This window comes from Diceros bicornis, chromosome 31 (assembly GCF_020826845.1).
Source record: "Diceros bicornis minor isolate mBicDic1 chromosome 31, mDicBic1.mat.cur, whole genome shotgun sequence".
Lineage (NCBI taxonomy): Eukaryota > Metazoa > Chordata > Mammalia > Perissodactyla > Rhinocerotidae > Diceros > Diceros bicornis.
The window spans coordinates 23,677,310-23,695,815 of NC_080770.1; the positions used below are offsets into that span (position 1 = coordinate 23,677,310).

General features: G+C 40.3%; 1 protein-coding gene across 12 annotated transcripts in view; it reads left to right on the forward strand.

Annotated features, from left to right (window-relative positions):
* The first annotated feature begins 1,012 nt into the window (after nt 1-1,012).
* Nucleotides 1,013-18,506, forward strand: part of AMBRA1 (autophagy and beclin 1 regulator 1) — a 168,570-nt gene continuing 151,076 nt past the window's right edge. For 4 of the 12 annotated variants that reach the window (XM_058527033.1, XM_058527040.1, XM_058527037.1 and 1 more), the window contains exon 1: nt 1,015-1,204. The gene's annotated coding sequence lies outside the window, so the exon portion shown is untranslated. Of the gene's footprint in view, nt 1,205-1,245; nt 1,423-17,491; nt 17,674-17,718; nt 17,915-18,506 lie in introns of those variants that run through there. The other 8 variants (XM_058527042.1, XM_058527043.1, XM_058527044.1 and 5 more) reach the window with 6 other exon arrangements.

Genomic DNA, 18,506 nt, shown 5'->3' on the forward strand with positions numbered 1-18,506 from the left:
ATTACAATAAATTGTAAATAAAGCTAATGTTGTAAGGATGGCGTCTTTCACTTTGATTAGATTATAAGCTCTTTAAGGGCTGGGACTATCTTGTTTCCTTTTTACATCTTTACTCTGCAAGTCTCCCCCCTCCTTAGGAGGAGGTACGGTCAACTGTGTTATTGCTCACACTTGGTAATCCATATTTGTAGTGATCTGACTATGTGATTTATTGAATTGTCCCTAGGATGCACATATTAATCCATATTTGCGCTAAGCATATTAGGTTGCCTACTAAGAGACTTCAGAAAGAGGCTATTGTGAGGAAGAAAATGTCAACACACTTTGACAGGTTCTGAACCCAAAGAGACTTTTGTTCATTTAGTAAGCACACCTGTGGTTCTAGGCCTTTGGAAGAAAATAAAAGAGAAAAGCAGTACGTATATTACTTTTTTTCCTGCCTTAAGGTCAGACTACACAACCCTGAATTTTCCCAGCTTCTCCATGCTATGCTTACAGGAGCTAAATTGGAGCTTTAAATAGAGATTATTCACTTTGTTCCTCAGTCTGGATTCTCTCTTTGTGCCTCTATCACATATATATCCTTTATTCGCTTCACCATTCTGTGAGAAACTGAGTCACTAACTCACTCACTACACTAACTCACTGTGCGAAAACTGAGTCAAATTTGCTCAATGGGATAGTTTCCGGAGCCCCTAAGGTAGTCGCTGAACTATAGTTAGATAACAAGTGTTATGTACTATGACTTAATCTTCAACACTCTCAATAAAAACTCCGGTTCTCTAAATAACTAAAACAGCCGGCAACCGACACAGAAAATGCCAGAAGCACAGACTCCTTTACTCCATGGCTTATGATCTGGGTTTGTTTGTTTATGCCTTGGACAGGAGCCGGACCTTGAGTCGGAGCGGAGCTGTTTTTCGGTGCTCGACTGCAGTTCCTTGAACGATCGCCTGCGCGCTCCTCCATTGATGTCTGGGGCGTTCGTGTATTCGGTGATCTTTTGCGCCGTCTTCTTGCTTGATGTCTCCTGAGGCGCGGCGGCGCCGGGTCGAAGGCTGACTTTTCCGCGAGGCCCCGCGCTCAGGCTGCTTTCTCCCGCTGGTCGGTGGAGCGGATCCCTTGCTACCTTCCTGCCTCTTCTTCCTCTCTGTGGCTCAGTCCCCCCACTGGGCAGCAAACTGACTCCCCGCCCGCCTTGCAGGTAGGCCTGGAGGAGCCTGGGAGGCTGGGCCCGGCATCCTTCCGCCGCCGGGTTGAGAAGACCTTGGCGCCGGCGGGTGGGCGGGCGGGTCGGCCGCGAAGACTCGGCCAGAGGAGGAGCCACCCGGCTGGGTTCGGGGGCGCGGTCGGAGAGGCGGCGGAGAACTGAGGGAGAAGCCGGAGAGAGGAAAAGATGTTGGGGCCGCCCAGTGTGGTTCGGTAGGGAGGGGTTGTTGGGTCTAGGGTGGGTGTCGCACCCCCAGAGTGTGGGGAAAATCGCTTTCCAGGAACGGATAGAGCTTTGCGCGCTTTGACCCTCCTCCCTTTCTTCTCCCCCCTCCCCGCCCTCAAGGCTCTGGGTGTCATGACTCAATTGCATTGGGGACCCCCTGTGAGTCCGGCCTTTGAAGGGACCCTTGAGTAGGTGGAGGCTTGTGGAACAAGGCCCTCTGGCTCCTCTGAGCGAGGTGTCGTGTTCTCGCCTTTTTCGGGTAGGGAAACTGAGGCTGAGGTCTGGGACGTGGCTTTGCCCCGTATCCCCGGCACATCTTTAACTGCACCGTAAGTCATTTTTTTGTCATTTGCCCGTTCACTTTTTTTTTTTTCATTTTACCAGTCAGTTTATGCACGCAGTGATTTGCCTTTTGATTATCTGTGTTCCCTCCTCCTTAGGAATATAGATTCTGTCACTGGAGACTTCAGAAGTAAAGAGACTGTGTGATCTTGTGGCCGGTTTTGCTTTTTAAAGTCTGTATCATTTTAGCGAGAGTAGCAATGACAATTTCTTTTTCTTTGTTGATAGAAAATTTAGTTTGCTGTCCAGTTTGCGTTCTGGTTGATACTTCGCTTCCTTCTCCTCAGCCTGTTTTTCAGTGAAAATCTTTCAACTGTGCTGTTGAGTAGTTAATGTCCAACAGAGGATGGTCAAATTTTGAAGTCAGATATCTGTCCTGAGAGAGTTTGCTTTCTAGGAAGAATCCAAAGGAAACCTAAGGAGTCTTTTTTGGAACAGATTTATCATATTTAATTAGTGGCTTAGTTACTGCATGTATTAGAGTTAAAAAGGCTGTGTGTAGGAATCATTCAAATATTGAGATATTTAAATTGAAAGTTAATATTCTGGGAACTCCAGTATGTTTTCCTTTTCTCTCCCAACTTGGAAACTTGGAGGACTAAGTGTTCTTACTCATTTTATTTTCATTGGATTTAGTGTCACGATCCTAATTCGTGTAACTGTTGAAAAAAATAATCAGCCTAGAGGTCATTCTAGGTTGAATAAGTATTTCCATGGTATGTAGAATCAGTAGGAGAATGGTTTTAAGGGAGAACAGACTAAATTCCTAGTCCTTGGGTGGAAACTATACAAATCTATGTTCCTTTAATAATTTCAGAATTCTCATATGAGTTTTGGAAAGATTATTTTTCCTCTAATTTTTTTCTTTTGGTGAATTCAGCAAGATTTAAATGAAGGGCCCTTGATCATGAGTGATTTTTCCTAGTTACCAGGACCTCAGTACTTCCAGAAAGGGATTAATGAAGAGCCATCAGACTATCTTTATGGAGAATCTAGATTGGGAAGTTAGGCTGAGAATGTGTGTTCTCTGAAAGATTTTTTATGATAGAAGAGAATTTATATCAGAGGAGAGACTTTAGAGAAGGAAGCACATTATCCCCTGGGGTTGGATAGATTCTGCATAGAATTTAGAGTTAGTATCTCAGTGGCTCCTAATGAAATGGAGTTTGCTATGAGTGTCACAAAGAAATGTTAGGAACATTTTATGTTTCTGTAGGAAATAATTAGCAGAGGTTTAAGTTGAATTGAAGAGGATAAGAAATTTGGTTGTAGTGGGGGGAGGTTACAGGGATACAGCTTCTTATCAGCTTCTCACCTGCTTTGTCATAGAAATTCACTCAACTTTTACCTTTCTTGGTTAAATCTTGTGTTCTGTCAGTGTCAGATCAAGCTCTCATTTGGCATTTCCTTTCCGAAATTTGCAGGTTCAGAATGTGACTGAATTATTCTATCTTCTCTTTTAGTAAGAAAGTTCTTGGGGATTATTAAAGATGTGAACTTGTTTGAATGTTTTCTAGAACTTGTCCTGGAAGGAGTTATGTATGTCGCTTGAAAAAAATTAGTTATGCATATCACTTGAAAACAGTTGGTTATTTTTATTAGCATGGTAATAACTTAATTTTACACCATATAATTTTCAAACTATTTTTAACATGTTAGAAAACTTATGAAACTTTTTTTCTTTTGATCATGCTCCTTATTAATACTGATCTAAACATTTATGGTCTTCAAGGATCTTCATGAATATTGGCAGTTTATGTTGACAATTTTTCTCGCTCTTCCTGTTTATCTCACTCTTTAAAGGAATTGAAGAAAAAGTTTTGTTGTTAACACACTGAAGTCTCTTTCTTTAAGATATGTCTCAGCCTTGATAGACTTATTTTGGAATGGAATACAAATCTTTTTGCCCAGTGGTTTGGTTTACCAAAAAAACCCCTTAAGTTCCTTTAATCATAGTCATTCTTGTTTCTTTCTCCAATTGTTCCTCATAAACCCAGAGAGAACTTTCTGTTTCTTGTCATAATTTCTGTTTGTACAAAAGTGCTATGGTACAACCTGTCCTGCGGTTTGCGGTAATTTATATTTTATATTTTCAAACCCCTTCTCCCTCCAAGTTAAATAGATGTATTTTTTTTTCCTTTTCGCAAAGCTAAAATTAGTTGCCGATAAAAATTTTGTGATCAGTTATTGTCAGAATGTATTTATGTGCCCAGTAGTATGTGGCAGTCTGCCAAAGTGATGTGGTAAGAAGAAAACAGATTAAGGAATCAGGAGACCTGGGTTTAAGTCCTAGGCTTACCATCTAACTAGCCCAGAAATCTTGTACAAATTATTTAAGGAGGCCATGGGGAAGGTTACTGTCCTTTATTGAGCACTTACTGTGTCATGTTCTTTACATGTGTTATCTCATTTAACACTCATAATAGTCCTTTAAGGTAGATATTATTTTCCCCATGGGTACGGAACTCGGAGAGAGTAAATAATTTGACCAGGTTCACACGGCCGCTATGTAGCAGAGCTGTATTTGAATCCAAGGCTTTGAATGCTTTTATGGGTCTGGGTTTAAAGAATGAGAAAGGTAATACTTCTATCGTAATACTTCCGTTGAGAAAAAGTACATGAAGCTGCTCTAAAAAGATAAAGTGCTCTTCAAGTGTTAACTTCTATGCTACCTTACAGCAACAATGAACAGATGTCATCTAGGTTCTTGGACAACTTACTTCTTTCAAGGCAGCATTATGCCTGACAGTCATGGAGGGTAGAGGTGACAAACATTAAACCAGCATTGGAGGAGCTTACTCACATGTATGTGGAAAGGAGTAAGTGCTTGGAAATGCTAGTGAAAGCCGAGTTTTAGGTGCTGGGTGTTGAGATGGGGGGAGACTAAGGTTATTTACCCTCTCGCTTCCAGTTAGTCCTGGCTTGTGTGTCTGTAGATTAGTGTAATAAGGATCTTTTCTAACTTCTTCTCTGTCTCTTCCTTTGCTCTTAGGGTTGATAATCTCTACTTCTCCACCTAAACTTTCTCCTTTCTTCATTGAGTATTGTTCTTGTACTGTGTTTTTTCCTGAGGCATGAAATATTCCTCTCAGACCTTTTGGAACTATTTCTTGCTTGTGACGCTGTGTTTCAGCCCTTATCTTTTCAGACTTTTGTTCATCTAGCAAATATTTATTTATTTATTTGTTTATTTTATTTTTTTTGTGAGGAAGATCAGCCCTGAGCTAACATCCATGCTAATCCTCCTCTTTTTGCTGAGGAAGACTGGCTCTGAGCTAACATCTATTGCCAATCCTCCTCCTTTTTTTTTTTCCCCCAAAGCCCCAGTAGATAGTTGTATGTCATAGTTGCACATCCTTCTAGTTGCTGTATGTGGGCCGCGGCCTCAGCATGGCCGGACAAGTGGTGCATCGGTGTGCGCCTGGGATCCGAACCTGGGCCACCAGTGGAGGAGTGCGTGCACTTAACCACTAAGCCACGGGCCGGCCCTAGCAAATATTTATTGAATGTGCATTAGATGCTGGGGTACAAAGGTAGACATCAGTGTTCTGGCCCTTATGGAGTTTATTCCACTGGGGAAGCAGAGTTGATCAGGTATCTGATAAATATTAAAATTTAGGCTACGCTCTGAAGGAAGCAAACAAGGACTGACAGAGAGAGATGAAGGACTGGGGAAGGTACTGGGTGTTCACTGGGATTGGAGTCTTCAGTTATGACATCCTTAATCCCCCTAAAAAGTTGCAATCACAACATACCATGGTTCAGTAAATTAAAGTTCTGCTGCCATCACAATGGAAGTCTTCATTTAAGATTGCTCCATGTGGGGCCGGCCCCCTGGCATAGCGGTTAAGTGCGCACGCTCCGCTGCTGGCCGCCCGGGTCGGATCCTGGGCGCGCACTGATACACCTCTTGTCAGGCCATGCTGTGGCGGCATCCCATATAAAAGTGGAGGAAGATGGGCACGGATGTAAGCCCAGGGCCAGTCTTCCTCAGCAAAAAGAGGAGGATTGGCATGGATGTTAGCTCAGGGCTGATCATCCTCACAAAAAAAGGGGAAAAAAAAAGATTGCTCCGTGTAATGTTTGTCTGTTACTTAATGTATGATGACACTGGATTTGACATAGTAAAGGATAACTATGACTTATAAATATGCTTGACTAATGAGTTTAACTTCTTACTTCTAATGTGACCTGAATTTAATGAGTTCTCATTTATTAATTTTTTTTCCAAAATAACTATTCTTTGGAAGTTGAGTTCAGTGAATTTGAACACTGGGTACATGCCTTCAGGTGTATGTGTAGTAGGGGATAAGCTGAAGTACTTAGCCTTATTTAAAGGAAGAGACTTAGGAGAATTGTGAGATTGAGAGGGAAAATGTAGGCTGCTGCTGAGTGTGATATAATGCCTACAGTCTTGTTTGGTACCTTTCTTTTAAGAAATTATCATTTTATTTATTTATTTATTTAGTTTTCCCCCAAAGCCCCAGTAGATAGTTGTATGTCATAGCTGCACATTCTTCTAGTTGCTGTATGTGGGACGCGGCCTCAGCATGGCCAGAGAAGTGGTGCGTTGATGTGCGCCCGGGATCCGAACCCTGGCTGCCAGCAGCGGAGCGCATGCACTTAACCTCTAAGCCACGGGGCCGGCCCTCTTTTAAGAAATTAAAAGTATTTTATGAACATTTTTTACTAGTGCTTATTGCAATCATATTTCTAGCTGTAGAATTAACTGGGGCAAATTTCACATTTCATGATTTCATCATTTATTTCTGCTTCCCAGGATAGAACATATATTCTCCCATGAACCAAAATTACTTTGTTTTCAGTGTATATGCCTATGAAATTTTGCTGAGTTGGAGAGGATTCATATGCATGTTTGATTTGGGGAGAGAATTGGAGTATTTCAGTCTAGTTGACTGGTGAAAACAGGGCAGAAAAATGCGTCTTCCCAAACTCTTGAATAACAGCATAGTGGCACTGACTCTAGAGCCGGGCAGTCTGGGTCCAAATCCCAGCACCACTACTCTGTGACTTGGGCAAGTTACTTAACCTCTCTGTGCCTCTCCTCACCTGTAGAATATCACACAGTTGTAAGAATTAAACAAGTTAATATATGTAAAGCATCTAACAGCACATAGCACTATATATGCCAGCTGTTATCATTTCAATATTATTATTATAACAAGATAAAGATTGTCTATTCTTCAAAAGAGAACAAATAATAGTGATGTCTCCGTGTGCGAATGGTACTGGCATGTGTACAGATCCCTCTGCCCCATATCCTGGGTGTCAGCCTGGGACGACCGCCAGGCAGAAGGCACGTTTCCTGGGAAGATCTGAATTGGCTCCACTCCACTTCTCCTCTGTCCTCTGTGCTTCCCCCAGGGTGGTGAAGGGGGACTTGGGTACATGGTGATCCCTACCCTGGGATCCTGAGTCATGGCTTAATAATAAATACTTGTTGGAAAAGTGTAAAAAAAAAAAAAATTGTGATGCTTAAAATGAAATTTAGGGTCTTTTGAGAAAACTTGAATGGAGAATAGGCTGTTAAAGCAGCATTTTTAGCCCTCCTTCCCCACAGTGCCCTTCAAATTAAAGTAAGTGGATGAGTCTTTACTGAGAAAGAGAAACCTAGAAAGCAACAGTGTCTGAAAGAGTTCCAAATATAAGATAGATGGCAAAATTTTGAAGATTTTGTAATATATGTAGCAAAACAGGCCAGAGCTATTTTAGGAACAGGAGAACATTTCTTCCCAAAGCAGGTAGAAAATGTTAGCATCTAAATTTGGCCATGTATTTGAACTGTGATTGGTGCTTGAAGGATTTCGAAGTTGTTGATTAAAGGCATGAAGAAGAATGATATTTAGGGAAAAGTTAAAGCTACCAAATCACCTTGAGTAAACTTCTGGAAGAGTGAACATGTTTTTTGCATAGTGGTAAAGACTAAGAATCTCGTAGAGTTAGTTTTTCATTACTCTTATCTCTTTATGCCGTAAGTTGTGGGTTGCTTCAGTCTTTGCCTTAACAGTGTATGTTTTCTTCTCTAAATCTCTGTAATATTCCTGCTCTGTCATTTAAAAAACTTGTTTAATGATAGTGGAGTCTGTTCTTTTCACTCGTTCATTCAGTAAATGTTTATTGAATGTCTACCTCTGTGGTACGTGGTGAGGAGACCATAGTAAGAGGTGATCAGAACCAGTACTTATTGAAGTGCTTTGTGCCAGGTACTGTACTAAGTGCTTTGTGTCGTTGATTCTTTTTCGTTTTTGTAACAACCTTATGGTGTAGATACTTTTATTCTCCCCATTTTATAGATATGGAAATTGTGGCACAGAGAGGTTAAGCAGTTTGCCCAAGGTCATAGAGCTAGTAAGTGGCGGAACCAGGATTTGAATCCAAGCAGCCTGGCTCCGTAGTCCCCTGCTCTTAATCCCTAAATTATACTGATTCTAAACTACTTTAAACAATTCTACACTCTCTAAGCTACTGCCACTATATTAAGACTAGAGTGAAAAAATAGACGTTGTCCATGCTGTTATAGAGATTGTAGACCAGAGGAGAGAGAGATAGTAAACAAAAAAATACACCAATAAATGTATAATTGCAATGTGTGTAAAGTCCTGTGATGGAAAAGGAAAAAAGAGATTATAGTAGGGGAACCTGAATTATATTGGAGCTTTGGTGAGGGTTTCTCTGAAGAAGTGGTATATAAGCAGGGATGAGAAGGATGAAGGGGAAGGTAAAGGGAATAGCATATATCAAAGTCTTGAGGTGGGAAAGAACTTGGCACATTTGAGAAAGTGAAAGAAGATTGGTGTGGCTGGGATATAGTGAGCACCTAGGTGAGGGAGGCGAGGGGCATAGGACGAGGATAGAGACTTAGGACTGTGTCAAGGATTTTGGATTTTTTCCCTAAGTATAATTGGAACCTTTGAGGGTTTTAAGAATGAGCGTTGTGACCTAATATATGATTTAAAAAGATTACTCTGGCTACATTGTGGAAATTTGTTGGAAAAAATTTGGAAATTGTGGGAAATTTGGAGAGAGAAGAAGTGGGAGAAGTATAATCATTAGGATGTCCGATAGTGGTCCAGGCAAGAGATGTTGATGGTTTGGATTAGGCTGTAGGCAGTGGAGATGGAAGGAAGTAGATTTAGTACATATTTTAGAATTAGGACAGGCAAGACTGAATGATGGCTCAGATATGTGGGAAGAGGGAGGTGTCAAGTATGATTCCCAGATTTCTGGCATGAGCATCTGGGTAGATGAAGTTGCCATTTCGGAGATGGAAACATTGGAGGAGGAGCAGATTTTGACTAGAGTTGGGGAGTGGAACGAAGACCTCAATTTTAGTCATGCTAAGTGTGAGATGTCTGTGAAAACATGCATGAGGAGACATCAAGTACACAGTCCTTGAGCTAATGCTCAAAAGTGGTACTGGAAATAAATCTGACTGCTCTTGATATATAGGTGGTATTTATAGCCAAGGAAAATGGATGAGATTACCTAGAGGAAGGGGAGGAGAGGAGTGCTCAGGACCAAACTCCAAGGAGTGTAATAAGAGAGAATTTCAGAAACTGAGAGAGGAGCATGTTTCAAGAAGGAAGTAATCACCTGTATTTTGTTGGACTTAGCAACAAAGATCATTGATGATCATAGCAAGAACAATGTTGGAGGAATGTAGGGCCAGAAGCCAGATTCAAGTGGGTTTAAGAAGTGGAAAGCGAGGAAGTAGAAATGGTCTGTGTATTTTAATTATTAGCATGTCTGCCTCCCCATAAGAAGTAATTCTTTAAGAAGAAGTAATATAATAAGGTCCATGAAGATAGGAACAATACCTTTTCATTTTTGTGTCCTTGGCTGCTTAGCCTTGGTGTCTTGCCAGGAGGTTGTATAAAAGGAGAAAGGGGTGAGGGAATGAGGATATTTGCAAGATGGTGAGAGTAATGATTCTCATGGTCTTTATACGTGGCCTCAGAATTTAAGGGTTTATGCACTTTTCAACATTGCTGTCGTTAGCCTTTTCTGTTTTCACCTCCCTACCTAATGGGTGTGTATTTTGTTATTATTGGCTTTTATTTATTTATTTATTTATTTTATTTTATTTTTTTTGTGAGGAAGATCAGCCCTGAGCTAACATCTGTCGCCAGTCCTCCTCTTTTTGCTGAGGAAGACTGGCCCTGAGCTAACATCTGTGCCCATCTTCCTCCACTTTAAATGGGACGCCGCCACAGCGTGGCTTGACAAGCAGTGCATCGGCGCACGCCCGGGATCTGAACCAGGGCTGCCGCAGCGGAGTGCGCCTGCTTAACTGCTACGCCACCGGGCTGGCCCATAGCATTCTTTTTTAAAAAAGTAATTTATTGAGGTAAAATTCACGTAACTCAAAATTAACCATTTTAAAGTGAACTGTTTAGTGGCATTTAGTACATTCACAGTGTTGTGCAACTCCCACCTCTCTCTAGTTCTAAAACATTTCCATCACTCCAAAGTAAAAGCTCTTTCTAATTAAGCAGTTTCTCTTCATTCCCCCTTCCAACTCCTGGAAACCAGCCATCTGCATTCCATCCCTATAGATTGATCTGTTCTGGATAGTTCATATAAATGGAATCATACAATATGTAACCTTTTGTGTATGTATATACCGTAATTTGTCCATTCATCCGTTGATGAACATTTGGACTATTTCGACCTTTTGGATATCGTGAATAGTGTTACCGTAAACATGCATGTGCATGTACTTGTTTTCAATTGTTTTGGGTATATACCTAGAAGTGGAATTGCAGGGCCCTATAGTAATGTATTATTGTTATGATTCTTCCTGAACCAGAGGGATCAAAGCCAACATCTGCAGCTTCCATAGAGTGTGTGATCTGCGAGTTGTTGGCTGGGCTTAGATTGGAGTTGAGAATCTTTCCTGTATGTTTAACTTTTTGAGGAACTGAGTTCTCCTAACTTACTGGTTTTATTATTTGCATTTTACTGATGGGATAATTGAAGTACAGCATTTGCATAGTTTTAACTTCCTATCATCTTCAAAGCAAGTCAGTGATAGAACTGGGAATTTAAGACTCTTAATCATGTTCATTGTCTAGGGTGACCCCTTTAAAGCCATATTGCATTCACATGAAGCTGTTTGAAATGGGCTTCCTATATTTTATAATCTCTTAAAGGGATATTGTTCAGGTGGTGGTAAGCAGATCTTCTCTTTACATAGAGGACAAGACAAGAGGGAATGTGTTTTAATTGCAACAGAAGGGGGTATAGATTACAAATTAGGAAGAACTTCCTAACTTTAAGGTACAGGAATGTTACCAAAGGCGGTTGTGAAATATCTTCCCCAAAGACTTGATAACTATCTTTCTGGGATGATTTAGGTGTGGGCTTGTTAAGAAATGAGGGAAATGACAAAGATGACTTGCTCAGGTCCCTGGTAACCCCAGGACATAGTTGTTTGATGGTTAATCAAAATGGTATCTCTGGCATTTTAATGAGTATATTTTCATTTTCCTTATGAAGAAATAATCAATAGAGAGTAGGTGAATTGTTCAACGTCTCCTGGTAAAATAGAAGATTAACATTCTGAGTCTTGGCTCCCGTGTTGAATGCTCAGGGATATGTTCTTTATCGTAAATGTCTTTTCATGGCTGTATGATGTGTTATTGTTATGATCCTTCCTGTAGTGATCAAAGCCAATGTCTGCAGCTTCCATAGAGTGTGTGATTCGAGAGTTGTTGGCTGAGCTTGTATTGGCACTGAGAATCTCTTTCCTGTAAAAATTGACTTGGTCTCCTGTTACACATGCAGAAATGGGAACACATTATCAATAATAGGTTCTTAATGACTAGTTTAGGAAGGGCCAGGTTAAAATTGCTTAGGTGAAGGTACACATGACATAAACATATTTGTGGTTTGTGATGTCTGGAGGAATAGAAGCCCAGAAGATGGGCAAATGAATATTAGATTCTGTTGTAAAACATGAACATAAAAATACTCATTAAATGTAGTATCAAGTTGCCAGTTTAAATACTCAGCTCAGGAAATGCCAAAGTTAAGGTATTTAGAACAACATCAACTCATTCACTTGACACTTAGGGTCTGTGTTAAGGTATCTCATAAGGAATTTCTTGTATGTTATCAAAATCGAGCTTTGAGGTCTATGGGTTGTTGACTGACTGGGAAGCTAAGCTGGAATGGAGTATCACCGTTGGTACCTTTAATGGAGGATTTGTTAGGTTTGTTTATTTTAGTTTAGCTATGGGAGCATTTACTTGTTCACTTCTCTGCTACTGAAAATATCATCGAATATATTTATTGAGCTTTCTTGAATTGGCAACAACTGTTACCACTGCAGGATAAAAGAGAGGGGAGCCAACTTTTGAATACTTACTGTGCTGGGAATTTTATATTTGTTCTTCCATGTAATATTCATAACAAATCTGTAAAGTGGTTGGTGGTATCTCTATTGTAAAGGACAAGAAAAAATGAATTTTTTTCTTGCCAAAGGTTATATATATGGTGAATGGCAAAGCTGAGATGGAGAAAGGCAGATTTTTCTGTTTTAAGCTAGTGTTTTTCATACTGTGTTCTTTGGAGGTGCCTAAGGGGTGGCCATGAGAGGAAGGAAGAGCTTTGGTTCTCTCTCTGCTTAAACCAGAGCAGCTCAACTTTGATCTGTTTTATATTTTAGTGTTTTCACATTGAGATTTCATTTTGAAAAAATGGTTTTGCTTCTTAAAAAAGAAAAAGAAAAAAAAAATAGAAAACCTGGAAGACCACTGAGGAATTATGAAATAAAATTAGTTAAAACAGCATGAAGTTTGAAAAGATGGCTAAATTAGATAACTGCCAGTCAGGAAATTATGTCAGAGTTTGAAGTGACTTGATGTCACAGCCACGTGCGCAGTGCAATTACTATGTCCTTAAGGAGCATGGGATAGTGGGAGAAGAGCATGGACTGTAGAGTTTGAATTCTAGCCCAGCTCCTGGGTAGCTGTGGGATTTGGGGATACTTCTTTAAACTGCTGTGCACAAATGTGGTGATAACACCTATCTTTCAAGAGTGGTGGAAGGATCAGAAATAACAGGTAAAGTGCCTGGCTCAGGCACCACCAAACACCAGCTGTTGCTAAGATGATGATGGTGGTGTTGATGGCAATTTTTAGAGTGTATTGACATTTTCCTCCCAAATGCCTGAAGAGCTTCTGCCATATCAGGGATAGCCAGTCCTTTACCTCTGTATGTGCCTCATCATGGGTGCTTAGCATGTTTGTTTTTGATAAAGTTAGTCTTTAAACTGTGCATGATTATTTATTAGTGGATGCATCTATCATTTTTGGAAGGAGAAAACTTGAACTTAAGTTAGTTTTCATTGGACTTAAAAGAGAGAAGCAGTAGTTGGAGGGAACCCCGTACAATGAGTTGAGAAACCTGGGCTTTTGTCTCAGAGCTGCCCTTAGTGAGTCTTGTAACAATGGACAAGTGAATTTAACTTTTTCAGATTTTATGTTCAAAATGATGTCTCAGTCACTTTTAACTGTGTACATCCATGATTTGACTGAAAAGGTTAAAGATACTGTATCTTCATTGCCAAAATTGCAAAAAATTGCAGGATTATTTTTGGAGAAGGAGCTTTATGCTGATGATGTGAGCTGGCAAGCTTCTTCATACTTGTTGCGCATGTTCAGGGCAGTGTTTTGTATAGAAGGACATTGCAGACCTTTTGCCCAGGGATCAAGAAGGAAATATGTGACTTGTAGAATATTGGAGCAGAACTGAAACTAAGAACAATTGTAAGGAAGCTAATGGGAGAGATTTTCATTTGCTTTTGGGAGGATAGCTGGATTCTTCAAACCCATAGCACATTGTACTTCCCTGAGGGTAACACTGGCCACATTTCAGTGTGGTGGTTATAGTTAGAGCATATTGCAGTCTCCTTGCTAGACTGAAAGCTCTTTGAGGTTGGAGACCTTTTCTGTTTTTTCTTTTCTTTTCACCTCTCTGTCCCTATCACCTACAATAGGGCTTGGCACATTGTATAGTCCCCCCAAAATATGCTAAATGAGAAAAAAAAGCTGAATCAAAGTCAGGAGACATTTAAAAAATGGCTTCTGCTTAAATACACTTGTTAAATTTATTGACTCTTCTGTTGGCATGTGATAATGTAGAAAAATCTGAAAAAGTAGTAGTTTTGTAGCTTTGAACACCAGCTTTACCACTTACTGGCTGTTTGATCATGGGCAAATAATTTCACATTGAGCCAGGTTTTTGTCTGTAAAATGAGAGTGGGGTAAGAGGGGACTTTAGAGATAGAGTATATAAAACATTAGCACTTAATAGTAGCTGTTATTGCAAATGGATGTTTTAAAAATTATCAGCAATACATTTTGCACTTCTGCTTGAAGGAGGAATATATTTTCAGGGAAGTTTGTTTACTGTGGCTTGAGTGCGTGGGAGAATTATCCCCTCTTGCAATTTTCTGCTGAAAAGAAATCATTTAGCATTTCTTCCTCTGTGGGCCCACAGGATAGTTCCATGGAGGAGGCATAGAGGGGAATGGGAGCTTAGAATAGCTGCTGAAGACCTTGCATTTTTGCAGATCTCTTTAGAATGCTACCTCTATATTGAACTCTCTCTCTTTTACTCACAGTGAATGTGGCTGACTCAGCTATTGACATTAGCATGGTAAACATTTGTCAGATTTGGCCCAGTCAGAAAATATTCTATGCCTGCCGTCCTGCTTGGCGCTTAAAGATTTTTTTTCTTTTTTTTCAGCTCTCTATGATATAGTGATAATACGTGAAGAAGGTAGGCTGCAGGGTAGTATGTAGTATATATGATCCCATTTTGATACAGAAAACAAAAACTATTACAGGCCTATGTGTTTGTATAAGCAGTGAGTTTGCATGGTTATCTCAAGAGGGTGGGAATGGGAGGGGTTGGGAGTGAGACTGACCACAGACAGTTTTACTTGTTACAAGGAACATGTGTTACTATCTATTTTTTAAAAAATTAAGCCTTTTACTTTGAGATAATTGTAGATTTACATGCAATTGTAAGAAAGAATAGTGAGAGAGAGAGAGATCCTGTATGCCAGTTCCTCAGTTACCCCCAATGGTAACATATTACAAAACCATAGTACACTATCACAACCAAGGTATTGCTATTGATACAGTTAAGATACTGTAAGGATCTCCCCTGATGCCCTTTTATAGCCACTCCCACCCCCAAATCATAATGATTGGGCAGTGCAGTGGGTAAAGTGGCAATAAAGCTTTGTACAGAGTTAAAGGAAAATACCCACTGGGGGAGGTGACACATTTCCCACTCCCCCAGCCCTATCTGTAAAAGTGGCAACTACTAATCTGTCTCCCTTTGTCTCTTCAAGAATGTTGTGTAAATAGAATCATGCAGTATGTAACCTTTTGGATTGGCTTTTTCACTGAGCTTAATTCCCTAGAGATTCATTCAAATAGTATGTATCCATAGTTACTTTCTTTTTAATTGCTGAGTAGTATTCCATGGTTTGGATTGACCACAGGTTGTTTAATCATTTGACCATTGAAGAACATCTGAGTTTTTTCCAGTTCTTCGCTATTACAAATAAAGCTGCTGTGAACATTTGTATACAAGTTTTTGTGTGACTGTAGGTTTTTCGTTTCTCTGGGATAAATGCCTAAGAGCGCAATTCCTGGGTCGTATGGTGTGTATTGCTTTTTTAAATTAAAAAAAAGGAAAAAATTAAAAGTAAATTATATGGTTCATTTTCAAAGTACTCAAACCCTACATTCTTGCACATAACGTATTTACCTTGATTTCTGGTGCTTTGCTCTAGCATCAAAGCAATAATAATAATAATGCTATGGTTTTCCTTGTCTCTTTCATCTGATGATCTGTGTATATATTACAGATATTAATTAACACTCACAACCCACTAGGAGGCAAGTAATGGTTGGCTCTGGTGAGGTTAGTTCCTTTATAGATAGTAGATTGGGGCATGGATGTCTTGGAATTTGCCTAAGGTTATAGCATGAGTCACTGTGTTCTGACTCACATGCATGTGGATTTATTCATTGTCTCTCTCTGTCTCCTAAATCAACTCTTTATAATTATGACCTAGGTGTGAGGACATGAAAAGGGCTTTTTTCTGTATCTGAGGTTTAGTGCCTGTTCTGTAGAAGCAGTATGTATAGTGGTTAGAGCATGCACTTTGGCAGCTGATTTGATTTTGAGTCTTTCCTCCACGTGGGCAAATCATTTAACTTCTCTAAGCCTCAGTTTTGTGATTTGTGAAATGGAAATAATGGTAGTGCCTATCTTCATAGAGTCATTTTGCGAAATAAATGAGATAATGTGTGGAAAAGCACTTAGCGCTGCCAGATATATGGCAAATGTTCAGTGAATATTAGATAAAAGTATTGCTGTAAGTGTGTTATATTCTGCCACTTGTTGCTATCAGTTGGCGGATAATTGGATAAATATTGGGATTTTTCTGCCATGTACTTACAAAACTTTAAGATTGCTGTTACTTTTGAGATAAGGATACTTTCTTTGAATGCTATTTCAAATTTAGTCTTAATTATTTAAAAATAGGAAGTAATGGGGCTGGCCCTGTGGCGTAGCGGTTAAGTGCTTGAGCTCCGCTGCTGGCGGCCCGGGCTTCAGATCCTGGGCATGCACCAGTGCACCACTTGTCAGGCCATGCTGTGGCTGCATTCCATATAAAGTAGAGGAAGATGGGCACAGCTGTTAGTCAGGGCCGGTCTACCTCAGCAAAAAGAGGAGGATTGGCATGGATGTTAGCTCAGGGCTGATCTTCCTCACACACACACAAAAAGGAAGTAATGTGAGATTATATTTATTATAGCATTTATATGAAAATATTTTAAAGTTTCTCCTGAGTTATTCATATTTTCTCAGGCTCATATTCGTAGAAAATTAGGAAGTGATTCTAAACTGTTGATTTCCTCCCTTTAATCTGCTCCCCCCGAAAACATCACTTTCCATATTTTCTTCCTAGCAATACCTTCCTACTTGAAGGTATTATCAGTTTTTAATTACAAAAATAATCACGTAAGCTTCTTGAGGGCAGGAGTGTTCTTGTCCACTGTGGTATCCCCAGTGCCTAGAATAGTGCTGAGTCCGTAGTAGATGTTTAGTAAACGTTGTTGGCTGTCTGTCATTACTTTTGCATCCTTCCCCTCCCCTTAAGTGTTGTTTATTTGGAAAGTTGGGGAAATGGAATCCGGCTTCTACTCAGAGCATAAAACGACTTGGTTCTTAAATCCAGTGCCTTATTTTGATTGGCTGAGAAATGTGATTGGCAAGGTGGAGGGGCATCTGGACCTTTTAGCATAAGAGCTCTGCATTTAATAAATTGACTTCTCCTTTTTCTGAAGCCTTGAGGGAAATTTTTCCTTTCCCTATTCTAGTCAGCCAAGAACCTGACCTGGGCTGACTCTAACACTGGAGAACACTGAACACAGTATCTGCTGAGCCAAGGACTGGGAGTCAGGCTCTGATACTATCTGAAGGAAAAGCCTGAATTCAAATCCTGCTTTGACTACTGACTCATCCTGCAAACCTAGATGAATTTCTTTCTTTCTTTTTTTTTTCTTTTTTTTGTGAGGAAGATCAGCCCTGAGCTAACATCCATGCCAATCCTCCTCTTTTTGCTGAGGAAGACTGGCCCTGGGCTAACATCCGTGCCGGTCTTCCTCCACTTTATATGGGATGCCGCCACAGCATGGCCTGACAAGTGGTGTCTCAGTGCGTGCCCGGGATCCAAACCCGGGCCCCCAGCAGCGGAGCGTGAGCACTTAACCTATATGCCATGGGGCTGGCCCCCTAGATGAATTTCTTAACCTCTTCCAGGTTTTATTTTTCTTATTTGTCTGGTGAGTAATCTTGTCTGTGCTGGGGCTTGTGAGGATTCCTGGGTTAATGTTCTCGAAGCTTTTCACAATACTGTTGCAGTGGCTCCAGGGGTTTCCAAGAACTATTGGGGGCAGTGTAGTGCTCCAGGGAGGAGAGTAGGACTGTCTTTTTCCCAAAGACTACAGAAAACAGAAAGATATAATCCTCGGTGATTTGAAATCTGCTCTACTTCTGCCTCCTAATATTGTTGGTGGATGAAAGGTATGTTGTTGCCAAAGTCATTAGGCTTGTTTGCCTGAGGCAGCTGGGGTCAGTTCCCATTTATGGGGCTAAGCTATTTGTGCCTCTGTGAAATTTCTTCCATCAAAAGCTACTCTTTTTTCTTTGCTTGCTAATAGCAAATCTCTTGCCATTTTTGTGCACTTAAGGGTAGCCTTCCTGGTTTTCTTTATTCTATTGATAGCTTGGGACTTAAACATTGAGCTTCAATTTCTTCTTGGTTCAGTGGTTTCCTCCTTGTTCTTCCTTGAGTTTTCGGGGGTTCTTTTGTTCTCAGCGAGCTGTTTCCCCCAGAATAGTTTGCAGATAAAACTTCATTTATTTTTCTTCATCCTTCTGAGGTAAGTGGGAGTAAAGAGATTGTCAGTCTCAAATTTGGGACTTACGGCTCTCTCTTTCCAGTTTTGCTCACACTTTGTTTTTGAGCACAAACTTGCCTGTGTTTCAGACATTAGGTTACATCGTTGTGAGTTACTTTAGGAAGCCCTAGTAAGCAAAATCTGTAGCAGAAAAGCTGGAGCTTTTTTCCCTGCCCTTTGTTATTATAACAGTAATTAGAATTTACTTAGTTTTG